Source organism: Periplaneta americana, chromosome 5 (assembly GCF_040183065.1).
Source record: "Periplaneta americana isolate PAMFEO1 chromosome 5, P.americana_PAMFEO1_priV1, whole genome shotgun sequence".
NCBI lineage: Eukaryota > Metazoa > Arthropoda > Insecta > Blattodea > Blattidae > Periplaneta > Periplaneta americana.
In genome coordinates this window covers 43,953,911-43,969,103 of record NC_091121.1, presented here as the reverse complement: position 1 = coordinate 43,969,103, position 15,193 = coordinate 43,953,911, and the positions used below count along the sequence as shown (strand labels likewise).

The 15,193-nt window shown below is 36.1% G+C and overlaps 1 protein-coding gene across 4 annotated transcripts in view; it reads left to right on the top strand.

Moving 5' to 3' along the window:
• The first annotated feature begins 2,568 nt into the window (after nt 1-2,568).
• Nucleotides 2,569-15,193, top strand: part of LOC138699560 (baculoviral IAP repeat-containing protein 6-like) — a 37,527-nt gene continuing 24,902 nt past the window's right edge. The window contains exons 1-2 of one of the 4 annotated variants that reach the window (XM_069825547.1): nt 2,570-2,885; nt 5,388-5,465. The gene's annotated coding sequence lies outside the window, so the exon portion shown is untranslated. Of the gene's footprint in view, nt 2,886-2,963; nt 3,105-5,319; nt 5,466-15,193 lie in introns of those variants that run through there. The other 3 variants (XM_069825548.1, XM_069825550.1, XM_069825551.1) reach the window with 3 other exon arrangements.

The following is a 15,193-nucleotide window of genomic DNA, read 5'->3' as shown; positions in this document are numbered from 1 at the left end:
ACATCCACTTTGCAGTTCTGATTTGGCGCCTAGCGACTTCCATCTGCTTCCAGCACTGACAAAGGAGATGGAAGGTCGCCGTTTTCAGAGTGATGGACAGATCAAAACGGCCGGCGGTGCGACATTTTTTATACTGCCAGAGCCATATTATATTCTGTGAAAATGGCATTCAAAAGCTGGTACACAGATGGGGAAAATGCCTCAACACCTTAGGTACTTACGTAGAGGGAGCTAAAGAATGTGTAAAGTAGAATAGTGTAAATTAATAACAATAAATTTCACAGCTACGGGAAAATTACTTATTGAACGTCCCTCGTATAATACAAAAGTTTATCAAACACCATAACCATATCACAGTCTAGTATATACAGTCACGAAGCTCAATATGTAATAAATATGCATCCATAGATAGTTGCTAACCACTAGGATCGCTACTTCGCCTCATTACAGGCAATGCGAAATAGTACCTGTACAGTCTATTGTTCCTAGCAACCTCAACAACTCAAGTTTCGTGACTGTATATACTAGACTGTGACCATATTATGTAATCGTAGTAATATGTCAACATCGTAGTAATAATAGATACTTAATTTTCAGGATCACTTGAAATGTCAGTCAGGAGAATAAGCCCCGGGGTTCGAATTCACGACCAAAAAGTCAGGTGGCCTCAAAATACGGTACTCAGATGACCTCTCTCCCTACTTACGCAATGTTTACGTAATGCGTGTTGCCTGCCAAGGATGCGAATGCCGGCTACCTGCGTGACCAGATTCGTGCTCTCTAATGAGGTCTTTTCTTTCTATGGCAAATAATATGGTATTGTAGTGGACAATGAGGCTGTGGAACAGAATGATTTTCTTTGCGTACTTTAGCCCCCCCACTAGGTCACTACCGTCCATGACCAATGTACTCAGGGCAAAAGGGAAGGAAGAGTTCTTTACTTTTTTTGAGAGAGAGGAGAGTATATGAATTGTTATTTGACAGGTTATAACAAGGACATGGAGTATCCTTATTCTTTCTTTAAAATTAAAGTGATCTATAATAATAATAATAATAATAATAATAATAATAATAATAATAATAATAATAATAATAATCTTTATTAGTCAATACATTTACAAATGCAACAGACTTCGTCAATACATTACATACAATATAGATAATAATTTGAATTAAAATTGCACGAAAACACTACATCACTTTTATTAGTATGTAAATAAATATTTATCACAAGAGTAAAATACTGTAGCTTGCTTGTAAGCTATTTTAATTACTTCTTAAAATCCATTGTCAGCTACAGTTATAGCAGAAAAAGGTAGTACATTAAGCAGTTTAATACTTTTAAGTACCATTTATATCTATATACAGTTTTGCTCAATATCACGTAAGGAGTGTTCATATTATTCCTGGTTTGATAAGTTTGTAAATTGTAAATTGTTTTATTTAACGACGCTCGCAACCGTAGAGGATAGGCTATTTTAGCGTCGCCGGTGTGCCGGAATTTTAAAAATAGATATACAGAGGGCTCTTTTAATTCATTGATATTAAGATATCTTGAAAATTATCCCACCAATTTTAAGGAATATTTCAGACTTTCTCCCGAACAATTTAATTTTGTTTTAAGTTCAATTGAAAATTATATTGTAAAATTATCCACAAAATTTATTCAAAAAACCAATAAGCCCAGCTGAAAGATAAGCAGCAACTTTAAGGTAAAAACTAATGGTATAAACACTTTATTTTTATTTCCTACAATGTTATTTTTTTTTTAATTTAGAAGCATTTATTTAGGAAATAATGTTACAAATAAAAAAATAATGTGAGGAGGAGGAGGTTGTTGCACTTCTCTCCTTTGCTCGAAATTCCAAATTATTTCACACTCAAACTTTTGCTTCAGTAGCTAAATCTGCCGTACCGGTATCGTATATGTGTCCTTAAATTATGAATCATTTTACTCAATTGTATTAACAGTTCTGGTTGTTGCAAAATATAGATTTGTTATTGTTTACGTTGGTTCTTCTTTTTGGCTCATGTCGAACAGGGATTTGTGTTTAATCAATTAATATCTCGTCTTCATTAGTGGAGAAATTCCAGAAAGATCCGCCAGGTTTTTGCCTCCAAGGCAAACACGGACGACGTTCGTCGAGCCCAGCGAACAGCGATGTTCGTTGAAGTTCATCGCCATAACGTCCAGTTACCTTGGCCATAACGCCATAAAGAAACATTCACATTCAAATCAACGGGACAGAATCCCAGAGAAGATCGCCAACGATGAACGTCGGGGAAGATCGCCGTAGACAAACCGTAGCTAGTAAAGCCCAAAGAGAAGAGCACTTTAGCAAAGAGCAATATCCACTGAACTGTATGAAATCCAGAACGGAGTGTAAATAGGAAGAGTAAAACAAAACTTCTTTCACATTTATCTGCTCCTGTATGCTTATTAAGTAGCATTTATTCAATAACATTGCTTTATTTCACTCCTGATCACCTGAAAAATTACAATCACACATATTCCGTGCAAGTGTAGTGCTTGTTTCCACAGAATACAATTAGGAATTTTCTCAGTGAGCTGTATACTTTTTCAGCAAGATGTATATACTCCAGGAAACAGGAAAAGGAAACGGATTTCTGAAACGAAAAATAACAGAATTTTTTTTGTAGAGTCGTGTTGCGTTACGTTGTGTAAATAATCACAATAAGTTATAATATAACAAATTGATGAGAGTGATTTGTACTTGTGCGAGAAAGTCGGACAGTTAACGAAGGGAGTTCTGGATGCGTTATTGTTTCTAGACGTGGTATTATATTTTTTTCACAATAAACTGGGCCTAATTGTTGAGGTTGTTGGGAAAGAAGGAAATTTGGAACAAGTTGTATACTTTTTAGTAAGTAAATTAAATACGTAACATGTTGTATTTTAATTTGCAAGATTGCTTGTTATTACTATTAAAGATAGGGTGAACTGTTGTTACATTATGTACTGTTTACTATTACGGGCATCGTATATTCGTAACAGTTTCGAATGGTTGTGAAATAACAGCTCACATTTCCTGATTCGATATGTGTTACTGAAGTGTGCAGTTGTGTGTGCGATGCTGCTAGAGGTCTGTGTTCGAAATTATAACCATGTGATTGATAGTGTTAACATTCAGTATATACACTGGGAAAAGACATAGATTGTAATAGGGCCATAGACTAGATCTGTCTGTCTTTCGATGGTACTTTCAGAAACAACGTATTTTTGTTGATATCTGCATCTCCATAATTGAATATTGGGTAATATGTGTAAATGTGGGTAGGCCTATGTGTAATTGATGTTACCGTTTTGAGATTTTCTGCAGTTGTACCGGTATACAATGAAAGATTACCGATTTTTGTCTTTTTAGTAGGCCTACTAAAGTTCTTAGCATGCCAAGTTCTCGTTTCTCCCTTTGTCAAGACAGCCTGCAATCTCTCTTGACCAACAAGTGAACACAATATTTCTGTTCACACGACCAATTGTTGATATCAGCTGTTAGTGCTTTCTACATTAGGACAAAAACAAGTTTTTGCATCAGTTGTGGTACTGATATAGGTTCTAGCATTTTTTTTTTTTTTTTTTTGATGAGCAGGGCACATATTCGGTTTTTTCATGATTGTAGTAAGCCTAATGTAATGAGATTCCAGTGGGATTCTACTTACGACTAGTCACACAAGTATTGTTTGAATAGGATTAATTTCCCGTTTCTTGTGAATTTCAAAATCAGTTCATTAAAGTGTAAAACAAATATTACTTCCAAGCTATGAACAGTCCATGCACTCCTAGAGTCTGTGAGAGTCAACATAAAGGTCTTGAAAGAAATTCTGGTAATTTTTCATTTTGATATTCTAAGTAAACTGTGAAATTGTGTCACACGTTGACACGTTTATCACTAAAAGCTTGTTGAAAGCGGCCGTGCAACCGCCACCTTGTACGTGATGATTTCCGTAACTTGTTTGCTTTGTAGGGTATTTAAAAAAAAAGAAGGCAATTCTCCAGAAAAGCTACAGTAAAGAGGCACCTTTATTCTTTTGCATCTCTGGCTTCTGTGAAATGTATTTAGTGATAAAACACGTGGTTTTATCGATTGGTACTTACCTGTATATTCTGATGCACTGTTGTAGCTCCCCTCTCCCCACTTGTTATTAATATGTAACATTTGAGAGATCCACGATGCAATACTAGAGAAACGGACCATTTCCCTAGTAATTTATCCTGGACCTCTCGCATGTTATGTTGACAATTAGTGAAGGTGGAAGGAAGATTGCCTTTAGAGTCGTTCTTCAGGAGAGTTGCCTACAAAAATAATCACCAACTGTAAAATTACTATAACTTTTATATGCTGTGTAAGGGTACGTACACGTTAGAGCAACGATAAACGATAAGAGAAATGATCTAGCGACGCTTTGGTATTATCAAAAAATCAAGTGTTCATATCGGAGCAACGAGAATGCGGGAAGCGAACATTTTGATTTATCAGTAGAAGATATTCTGTGCATCCACTTAATGAGAGAAGATATTTAGAAAGTATCAGCTGCCAAGTTCAAGGTTAATATAACTTAAATACGTACAAAATTAAACCTGTTTCTCATCCCAAAGATAGTATAAATTCGTGGTGTGATTGGTTCTTGTGATCACATAACATAGGACGAATAAATACACAACTGATCAATTTGTCAATATCTACAATAATTAATTCAATAAGCCGAAATAATAATAAATCGATTAATATTCGGAATATTGATAATCACCGGTATTTATACAGATTAATATTATCTTAATCAGAGATCATATGAACGACAAGAGCGAAGAAAATGGAACTTTGCTTTTTCGTCGCTTTTATCGTGTATCTTCGCTTTTATCGTTACTCCAATATGCACACCTCAATAACAATGCGTGCTTCAATTCTCTCTGATATAGCATCGCTGCTCCTTTTATCGTTTATCGTCGCTCCAACGTGTACGTACTGTAAGAAGAAAATGAGCTGTATATAATTCACTTAATTGTTTATAAGAATGTATATTTGAAGTAACACATACTAACAGGAATGTAAAAATTTACAGAAAACATTGTTTAGGGTTTTTATATAAGTATAATATGTATCTGTAATAATTTGTGTATTAATAGCAACATAAAGTGACTAGCTAAGTGTAAAGTTGTTGAAAGTGGCTCACCATAAGACTGGTCATTAAACTTGTCACAAGTAAAGAATTATACAACTTTTTATAGGAAGAAATTTGTTTAGAATTATTTTCATTACTGTAGCCTAATAATGTCTCATAAACAATTACTTTTCAAAGATTGGATGTACATCTATTTAAAGAGGAGGGTACCTGCTCATTGGGACCATTACGACTGTCTGTTGCAGTTGACTGGCCAACGTCTGAAAAATCAGAAGGATTGTTGCTGTGAAATTTTAGTGGCAGCTATGAAGAAAATTACTGAGGTAAATACCAGAGTTCAACAGGACAGCTAAATTTCTGGGACTAATTTTATTGTACACAATAAAAAGGACACCAGTTAGAAATGGATAATTTTGAATTATGGCCTCCATTTCAGTTAAAAAAAGCTGCAGTCCACCGTCTCTGTTACGTCCATTTTCGGCTTTCCCCTTCAAAATTTTCTAGAAATCCTTCAGTAGAGAAGCGTAAACCAGAGTGAGACTAGTGGCCAACAGGCTTGGAGCTCACATATTTAGTTTGTTACAGCACCCCGACCCCTTGCAAGGACGCGTTTTGCGTATTTTTTTAATTTTTCCTCCCAATTCTCCTCTCTTTTTTTGATTCGATTTTCGTCCAGACAACTTCCCTGAAGATGGCTGCAGAGATAGCAGTTGAAAGCTTGGAACATTCCAAAATTTTAACTCGGCTGATATCCCGCGAAAACATATTAGCGAACCAACGCCGAGAAAGCCTCAAATCATACAAACATAAGACCTATCATATCAAAAGATCGTTGCCACATTCTCAACATGTCAATGTGCTGTTAGACGTACCTCAGGACATCCAAGGGTTTTTTTTTTTTAATTGCATTCGTCGTGATATGTAGCATGCTTTTTTCTATGGAGCTGCTGTTGTATGGTTCTTCCAGATCTTGACCTCAGTATAAGAACTACACCAGTATGTTGGTTTGTATGCAGAGGCTTGCTTGCATTCATATTATATGTGCTCAAATCACTAGTAGTCCTATGAGAGCTGTCGAGGTCCTGATAGGTTTACTACAGAGAATCCCAGTCAGGATCAGCCAGCCCCATGCACACAAGTAACAACCGCTGCCAACCGATCAACTCCTAGCATTTTCAGTCTATTATTTCCCCTCATATTCAATGCTCTTACAATGTGATTACGTACTGTGGTGAAGCACTAATAACCTCATCAACCACAAATAAACAGATATTAGAACGCACTCAAAACCAAGCTTTACGTCTCATCATTGGTGCAATCAAAACTACTCCAATTGAAGCTATGCAAATAATCACATCTAATAAACCAGTTGTAACAGACCTTGAAACACAAGCCCTTTTAACGTATGAAAAATTAAGAAGGCTTCCAAATTGGGATAAATGGAGTAGATACAAAGATTCTAAATTTACATTGAGGACCCAAAACGGATACATACAAGAGGTAGAAACGCTTAAACAAAATCTAGAAATACCAAGTGAAAAGGAAAACTTGATGTCTCGATATAATCCACTTAATAACTTCAAAGTAGACTGCTGCCTTGATCTTGATGAAGTGTTCAACAAAAAAGATATAAATCCAGAAGTAGCAAAAGCCATTGCCCTACAAACAATTAATAGAAAATATCCACAAAAGGACTGGTTGTACATTTACACTGATGGATCTCTCATGGATCAAAATGAAGGAGCTGGAGCAGGAGCTACTCGTCAGTACTTTTCTCTTTATAAAAATGTTGGCAAGTACACAACAAATTTTGATGGCGAAGTTGAAGCCATTTATACATCACTTCAAAATGTATTTGTTTGGCTAAACTAGTGCAAAAACATAGTCATCCTGTCTTATTCCAAAGCTGCAATCCAGTCCATCAGCTCAACTACATCCCCTAAAGTGGAAAAAGTAAAAGAAATTCATTGCATGGTAAAACAAATTCAAATGCTAAATAAAAAATTGGTCTTCCAATGGATACCGGCCCACTGTGGACTGAACGGTAACGAGAAAGCAGATATGTTAGCAAAGAAAGGAACTAAAATCAACTTGAAAACAAATTTCAAGTTCCCATATGAATCAATAAAACAAGTCATAAAAAGAATAATTAACAGCGAACAGGCAAAACATCAAAATTCAAATTTGAAAGAATCACTCAAAGATCCAAAACTAATTCCTGATCTACCTCGAAAATTTGCCGTGGCCATGTTTAAATTGATTACTGGTCATGATTGCCTCAGTAAACACCTCCATCGTATTGGAGTACTGAATTCACCTAAATGCTTACTGTGCACCAGAGAAGAGGACATGGAGATGGAGCACCTGGCTAATTGTGAAACTCTTAGGACATTTGTGGACCTTCCATCAAAATATTGGGAAGCAAGAAGGATGATGACTTCATTGTTAAATCCAGAGCATTAGATACACACACACACAATGTGATTAACAAAAGAATGCACATAATGTTATAATGAGTATTAACCTGTGTTACTGGAGTTGTTCAAAGTGGTCTCTGTCTGCATTCAGGCATTCCTGACATCTGATAAAATTAATTACTATCATTAACACGCAAAAGTTCTTATTCTGAAGTTCTTTGAATTTGTCTTGTTGTTATATTGTTGTCTTTTATTTCATAAAGTCGGACACAGTAAGATCTGGTGAACATATGGACTATAACTCTCTAGAAATTCGTCTATCATCAAAAACCCTCCTTATATTGGCCAAAGACTCGGTGTGGAGTGTAGCAGAACCTTATTTGAAAATATCCATATTGTCCTTTTTGATTTGTCACAAGTGAAAAAAATATTGCGAGTGTTTCTGTGCAGTATATGTGTCCATTTAATGTATTTTTATAAAATATGGGTCCTATTATTATTCATGTTGCAGTTACAGCACACCACACACCAATTCTTTTATCATGAAGAGAAACTTCGTGGAGGATTTTCTGTTTTCCAGTCTCAATAGCTTTGAAAACAATCAAGCGTGTAAATTAAACCGAGCTTTATCTGAGAAAATGATTAAATGTGGATCAGCAAAACCATCAGAAATATTCTGTAAAAACGCAATTATAGAAATTCATATGACTTACATTGTCATGCTGTTGTAATTCTTGGATTCGTATAAGGTTTCAATTTTATCAATTTAGTAGCTCTATGGGCTGAGCTTTCTTAAACTTGTGCCTTTGGAACCTGATGTAGTGTTTTTATTTTTTTTTATTTTTTTTTGGAAATTGCTGTACAAATTGCCTACACACTTCTCTACAAGACGCTGTTTTCATATAAACGTCACACTCGGAAATTCTCTGTTCTACTGTTAACTTGGGGCGGCCGGGTAGCTCAGTTGGTAGAGCAGCTGGCTACAGACTGGAAGGTCCGGGGTTCGATCCCAGGTGGTGACAGGATTTTTTCTCGTTGCCAAACTTTCAGAACAGCCCCGAGGTTCACTCAGCCTCCTATAAAATTGAGTACCGGGGGTAAAAGGCGGTCAGAGCGTGGTGCCAACCACACCACTTCATTCTAGTGCCGAGGTCATAGAAAGCATGGGGTTCTACCTGCATGGCCCCCAAGTGCCTTCATGGCATGTTACAGGGATACCTTTACCTTACTGTTAACTTGTAGGGTTGCATTTCATTGAACTACATTTCATTCACACACAATAATATTAATAATACCTGTACGTGAAGAGTTGTTCGTAAGCTAAACACACACTGACTGGCAAAACTGACATTACTTGTGCTATGGCTTTGAGTGGCCAAGAATGTCAAGAGTTGGTCAATCCGTAATTGTTGCTGCTTGTGTGCGTGGGGACGGCTGATACCTGACTGGGATTTTCATTTTAATGTAAAGTATGGGTTCGATATACCATATCAGGAATATTGTCTTATAATTTTGTATGAATTATAGGTTAAAATAAATAGTATACTGGTGTCCCAAGCATGGTGTAGGTACTGTTAAGTTATAGTTTATGAGTTAGACTGTTTGATTATTATTTAGAGAGTGCATGAGCGTGCGTTTGAATTCTCTATGGACTGATTATCTGGTTTCCCCGATGTTTTCCTCAACTGTCAGAAAAATTTTGGGTATCCCCGACATAAACTTCATAAAGTAAATGCACGAGAAGCATTTTAGCAATGGGGAAAGAGAGTTTTATAGGGTGGGGAGCAACACATATAGTTGGGAGAAAGGCAGGTCGTTGTACGTGACATGAACATGACAATGGTTCAAATAAACATTGGTAGGTGGCAGAACAATACAATTGGTTGAAATATGCACTCTTAAGTTTTTTTCATTCTTCCTGTTATGTCTCACTCCAACGATTACCATATGCCTTTCTTTCATTTTATTTTTCCTTTACGTCTCACCTCTACTATGTCCGTAGTACACTATTTCATAGCCTTTAGTTGCTATACATACTGATTTTATATTTCCTAATTAAATCACAACTTACCTTACTACATGGAGATAGATATTGGGAGAATGATGCCTTTATGGTAACTCTCATCTTAATACCTAGCGAAACTCTTTCATATCTTTCCCATAAAATGTACATTATGAGTTAAATGACATTGATACAAATATAACATGCAAGAGGTCCAGGAGAAATTATGAATTGTACATATGGTATCCCTGCAGGGGGTGAGGTGGGGGTGCATGTTCAAAGCTGCTATGCTGCTACCGTTGGCAGTATTTAAGTAAGAAAATCAATGTAGGGTATTTTCCCTGGAATGTAATGGAAATGGAGTAAAAATTGTTTTTTCTGTCTGCTGTGGAAATGTAAAAGAAAAGTGCAGTTTGAGGGAAGGTTGCGATCTGAGCTCATTGACAGGTTCCTTGTGAGGTTTGTTGGTTTAAACTCAAGCAAAAGAAATGGATTAAATAAAGAATGGTGCAACAGATCGTGCACTGCTGTCTAAGTTCTTGTGCTACCCCTGACTTAGTCATTATCAGACCAGTGACTGAGATAAAAAACAGTAATGAAGTAATGATCCTCAGTGACATTTGAGAGAGCTCGGTCAGTTTCAGGGAATGATAACCAAGATGTCCGAATCTGAAAGCAGGCCAATATTCAGTCACACAAATATGGGATATATTTTCCCTGTAAATAGGGTTGTCAAAATCATGAAAGATGGTCTCTATGGAAAATGCGTAAAATTTGCTGATATACAGCATTGTTATTAGAAGAGGAGATGATATTAAGGGATATGCTACTGGAGCTACTGACAGCTGTGAGCAATATGGGATGAAGATAAATGCAAATAAGACAAAGACTATGGTCATAGGAAGAAAAATAAAGAAGGTAAACTTGCGAATTCTAAATGAGACAATAGAACAAGTGGATAGCTTCAAATACTTGGGGTGTACTATAAGCAGTAACATGAGCTGCTGTGAAGTCAAAAGGAGGATAGCAATGGCCAAGAGCATATTCTGCTGGCCTCTGGAAAAGGAACTAAGGAAAAGACTAGTGAAGTGCTTTGTATGGAGTAGCATTGAATGGGGCAGCAAAATGGACATTACAATGAAGTGAAGAGAAGCATTTGAAATGTGAATATGGAGAAGATGGAACGTATAAAGTGGACAGACAGAATAAGAAATGAAGCTGTGTTGGAAAGAGTGGGTGAAGAAAGAATGATGCTGAAACTGATCAGGAAGAGAAAAAGAACTTGGTTGAGTCACTGGCTGAGAAGAAACTGCCTACTGAAGAATTTACTGGAAGGAATTGTGAATGGGAGAAGAGTTCGGGGTAGAAGATGATGTTAGATGATATTAAGATATATGGATCATATATGGAGACAAAGAGGAAGGTAGAAAATAGGAAAGATTGGAGAAAGCTGGATTTGCAGTGAAAGACTTGCCCTTAGGCAGAACACTATGAATGAATGAATGGTCTCTAAGAAATGCCCTGATAATAATCAATAGTTATACAGATACGTTTACTGGAGAGCTGTAAAAGTCCCTAGTTACTTTTAAGGATAGGTTCTCGAATGAGCTCTTTAGCCTGTCTTTTGACAGTTTGTTTTCCATAGAATTAGGCTACTTGTTTCTTAATCATGTTTTCTTGCTTACTACCTTTGCAGGAAGGAATGAAAGTTTCAAGGCCAATGAATCTTTGATCTGCGCCTTTCTTATCAAGGGAATTCACAGTTTCATTGCCTTCATTATGCCCTAGGATAAAAACAGTGGTATCATTCACTCGGTTCACCCAAACCACTTGTTAAATTTGTCGCAGTTCATAGAACTGGTTCTTAAATTGTTTAAGTTTTATTTATTTATTTACTTTTTTTTTTTACAGACAGTAAAGAACATTAATTCAACACGAAATTTTCCAGTTTTTTAATACCGCAGTAAACATAATGCAAAAATAAACGACAATACAGCTCAAAGTGATCATGCTTATTATTATTGTATATTGTTTCCCATCCAAGTGCACAGGCAATGAGGACAAAAACAATTATGATATGATACAAATCTGGCTTTCAGGTAGTAGCTCCCTGTAAAGCAGGTTTGAATAATTTCACGGACAAATTGTTCCGGGGCCGTGTATCGATCCCGGGACCCTTCGCTTAGCGCGCGAACGCTCTTCCGGCTGAGCTACCCCAGGAACTATACAAAACGACACAAAATTGTGACGGTGTCGTGTATAGTTCCTGGGATAGCTCAGTCGGAAGAGCGTTAGCGCGCTAAGCGAAGGGTCCCGGGATCGATACCCGGCCCCGGAACAATTTTTCCTTGAAATTATTCAAATTATGATATGCCTGCAATCTTGAAACCTATCTGCGATTACTTCAGCATCTGTCTGCCTCTTTCCCCTCCAATGCCAGTACCACATAACAGTGAAACGTGGTATTAAAAAAAATAATTAAAAATAACTAGACTTTAAACTAAAAAATACACTGTTAACATTTATAAGATACCATATTTTGTTTTCCACTTTTAGTATTTCTCCTACAATTTTTATTCCATTTGATTGAAATAAATTGTTTTTTAATAAAGAGTATTGCCAATACTGAATGCATTATAGGTCATTGAGCTGATATCATTCGGTTCATTTAAGCTCTTTTTATATTTAAATCTTAATATAAATTTTCGCATAAAGTAATCATTATAGTGCAATGATACATTAAAGCATTCTAGTGGTGATAGTAGTGGCACTTCTAAGAAAAGTAGTTGACATTTTGGAAAGTGGAAAGTTAAACTTGCTGTAACAATGGAGGGTGTAAGTGCATCTTCAGATGTTTCAAGCAATATATAGGTGTGGTCAGATATTCAAAGCTAGTTAGTTGGTGTTAATATTCTCTACTCCTCTTAATGATACGAATCAGTGTGTGCGAGTTTTAAAATTATTTTATGCTCTACCATGCCGAAATGTAGTAATTATACATCTGGCAGCAGTCCTTTAATGCATGTCATTGAAGTACACCTATTCATTAAAGTTCAGGTTTTCGATTATTCTCGGATGTGCAATCGAAAGACGAGGGAAACATCACGGAGGCTTGAAATCCAATAATGTCGCAGAAGGTTATGTTCTGTTACTATAATAATTAGCGTTAATTGTAAATAATATTCAAATAAATTCAATTTGTCATCTCGTTTTTCAATCCTAAATCAATTTCCAGGTTATATCAAAATTAGTTCATGTTATTCTCTAAATTATATCAAGGTCAATGCCATTATTGTTCCTCGGAAAAAATCAATACTTTCGCATCTGCGCACATCTCACAATTAACGACCTATGCACAAGGTCACTTCCGATCTTCTGTCAGATGCGAATAAAATGAATACTTCTGAATAATTTCAAGTTAGAAATATGGACGAGCATAAAAAGTCGTATGAAACTTGCCTATAATGGTAATTAAAACGCTCGTATGAAAATTATGAAACTTGCTTCTTAATTACTATCATTATAGACTCGGATAATGTACTATTACATATAATTCTGCAAAAGTATGTTGCATTGCAATTACCCTTCACTTGTAGCTGCTTATTATTATTACTTTATTTAATGTTGTTAAGAAATTGGAATGACACCACTGGATAAAATTCCTCAGCATGGTTTCTTTGGGAGGAGCAAGTGAAGCTGGGAGATCTATGTCCTGAAAAATGGCACATACTGTAACAAAGAATTACAGGCAAAATTTATTGACACCTTTTTGAAACAATGAGCCTTAAGTGCATGTAGATTTATCCCTCCCTCTTCTGCAGTCTACACACCTGTTTTTATTGCACACAATACATTGTCTATTCATAATCCACAATTAATTCCCGATTTACCACGAAAATCGTCTGTAGCTGCATTTAGATTGGCAACAGGCCATGATTGTTTGGCCAAACACCTGCATAGAATTGGAATATGTCAGTCCCCTTACTGCCCATTGTGCAACTCAAACCAAGAAATGGATTCGGAACACCTCAAAATCTGTGCTTCAGTGGCTGACCATGATAATATCACAGTCTACTATATACAGTCACGAAGCTTGAGTTTTGAGGGTGCTAGAAATAATAGACTGTGACGGTACTATTTTGCATTGCCTGTAATGAGGCGATATTAGCGATCATAGTGGTGGGCAACTATCTAATGTTTGCATATTTACTTCGTATTGAACTTCGCGACTGTATATACTAGACTGTGATAATATCTTTGAAAAATATTGGAGTGCAAGAGGTCAAATGACTTTATTGTCAAACGCCTGGCATTAGAAAACAACAACATTGTCTATTACTTCAGTAATATATTCTTTTCCTCTATGGGAAGAATGTGTATTTCTTATTTTTTCACACTTATTTGAAAGGGTTTCACGGTATGTTTCTGCTCTGAAAATTAAATAAACAGTAACAATGTTATAAATAATATAAGACCTGGACTGCTGGCCCGAATACAGGAATGTGAAGGGCCAGTAGGACCGAATATGTTGTTGTTGTTTTCTAATGCCAGGCATTTGACAATAAAGTCATTTGACCTCTTGCACTCCAATATTTTTCAAAGATATTATCATCACCAGCCACTGAAGCACAGATTTTGAGGTGTTCCGAATCCATTTCTTGGTTTGAGTTGCACAATGGGCAGTTAAGGGACTGATATATTCCTATTCTATGCAGGTGTTTGGCCAAACAATCATGGCCTGTTGCCAATCTAAATGCAGCTACAGACGATTTTCGTGGTAAATCGGGAATTAACTGTGGGTTTTGATGCAGAGTGTTCCATTTTTTCCCTTGGGATTGAGTTATCAAATTTTGTTTGTTGAAGTCTAAGTATGTAGATTTAATAAATCTCTTCACAGAATAATACATAGATTTAGTAACAGGTCTGTAAGTAGCAGTGCTGTCCTTCTTTGCTAAAGCATCCGCATTCTCGTTTCCCAGGATTCCACAATGGGACGGTATCCATTGGAATACAATTCTTTTATTGAGTGATATTAATTGAGAGAGCATTTTAGTTATTTCTGCTGTTTGAGATGAAGGTGTGTGTTTAGAGACGATTGATAGAATAGCTGCTTTGGAGTCTGACAATATAACTGCATTCCTAAATTTATTGATGTGGCATAGAAGATTCCTGAGACATTCACTTATTGCAATGATTTCACCATCAAAACTTGTTGTTCCATATCCAAGAGATCTATAAAGTGAGAAGAGACAGCACGTAACACCTGCACCGGCACCTTGTTCTCTGGAGATCAAGGATCCATTGGTGTATAAATGAAGCCAGTTTTGTGGAGGGTACCTAATATTAATTGTCTCTAAAGACAATTGTTTCAGTATTTCAGTGTTTACTTCTGATTTCAGTATTTCTTCTGTTAAATTTAGATTATATTCTATATTTAATAGAGTTAAAGGGTTTGGTTTAATTTGTAAGTTTTATTTTAAATTTGGGATATTGATTTTCTGTTTTAATTCTTGAACAATGGATATGAAACTTTTTTGAGTTTTCAATCTACAGAGAGGACTGTATGAATGCCAATTGTTTCCTGGTAATCTGATAAGTTTTTCATATTGAATCAGTGCTTTTTCTTCTATTG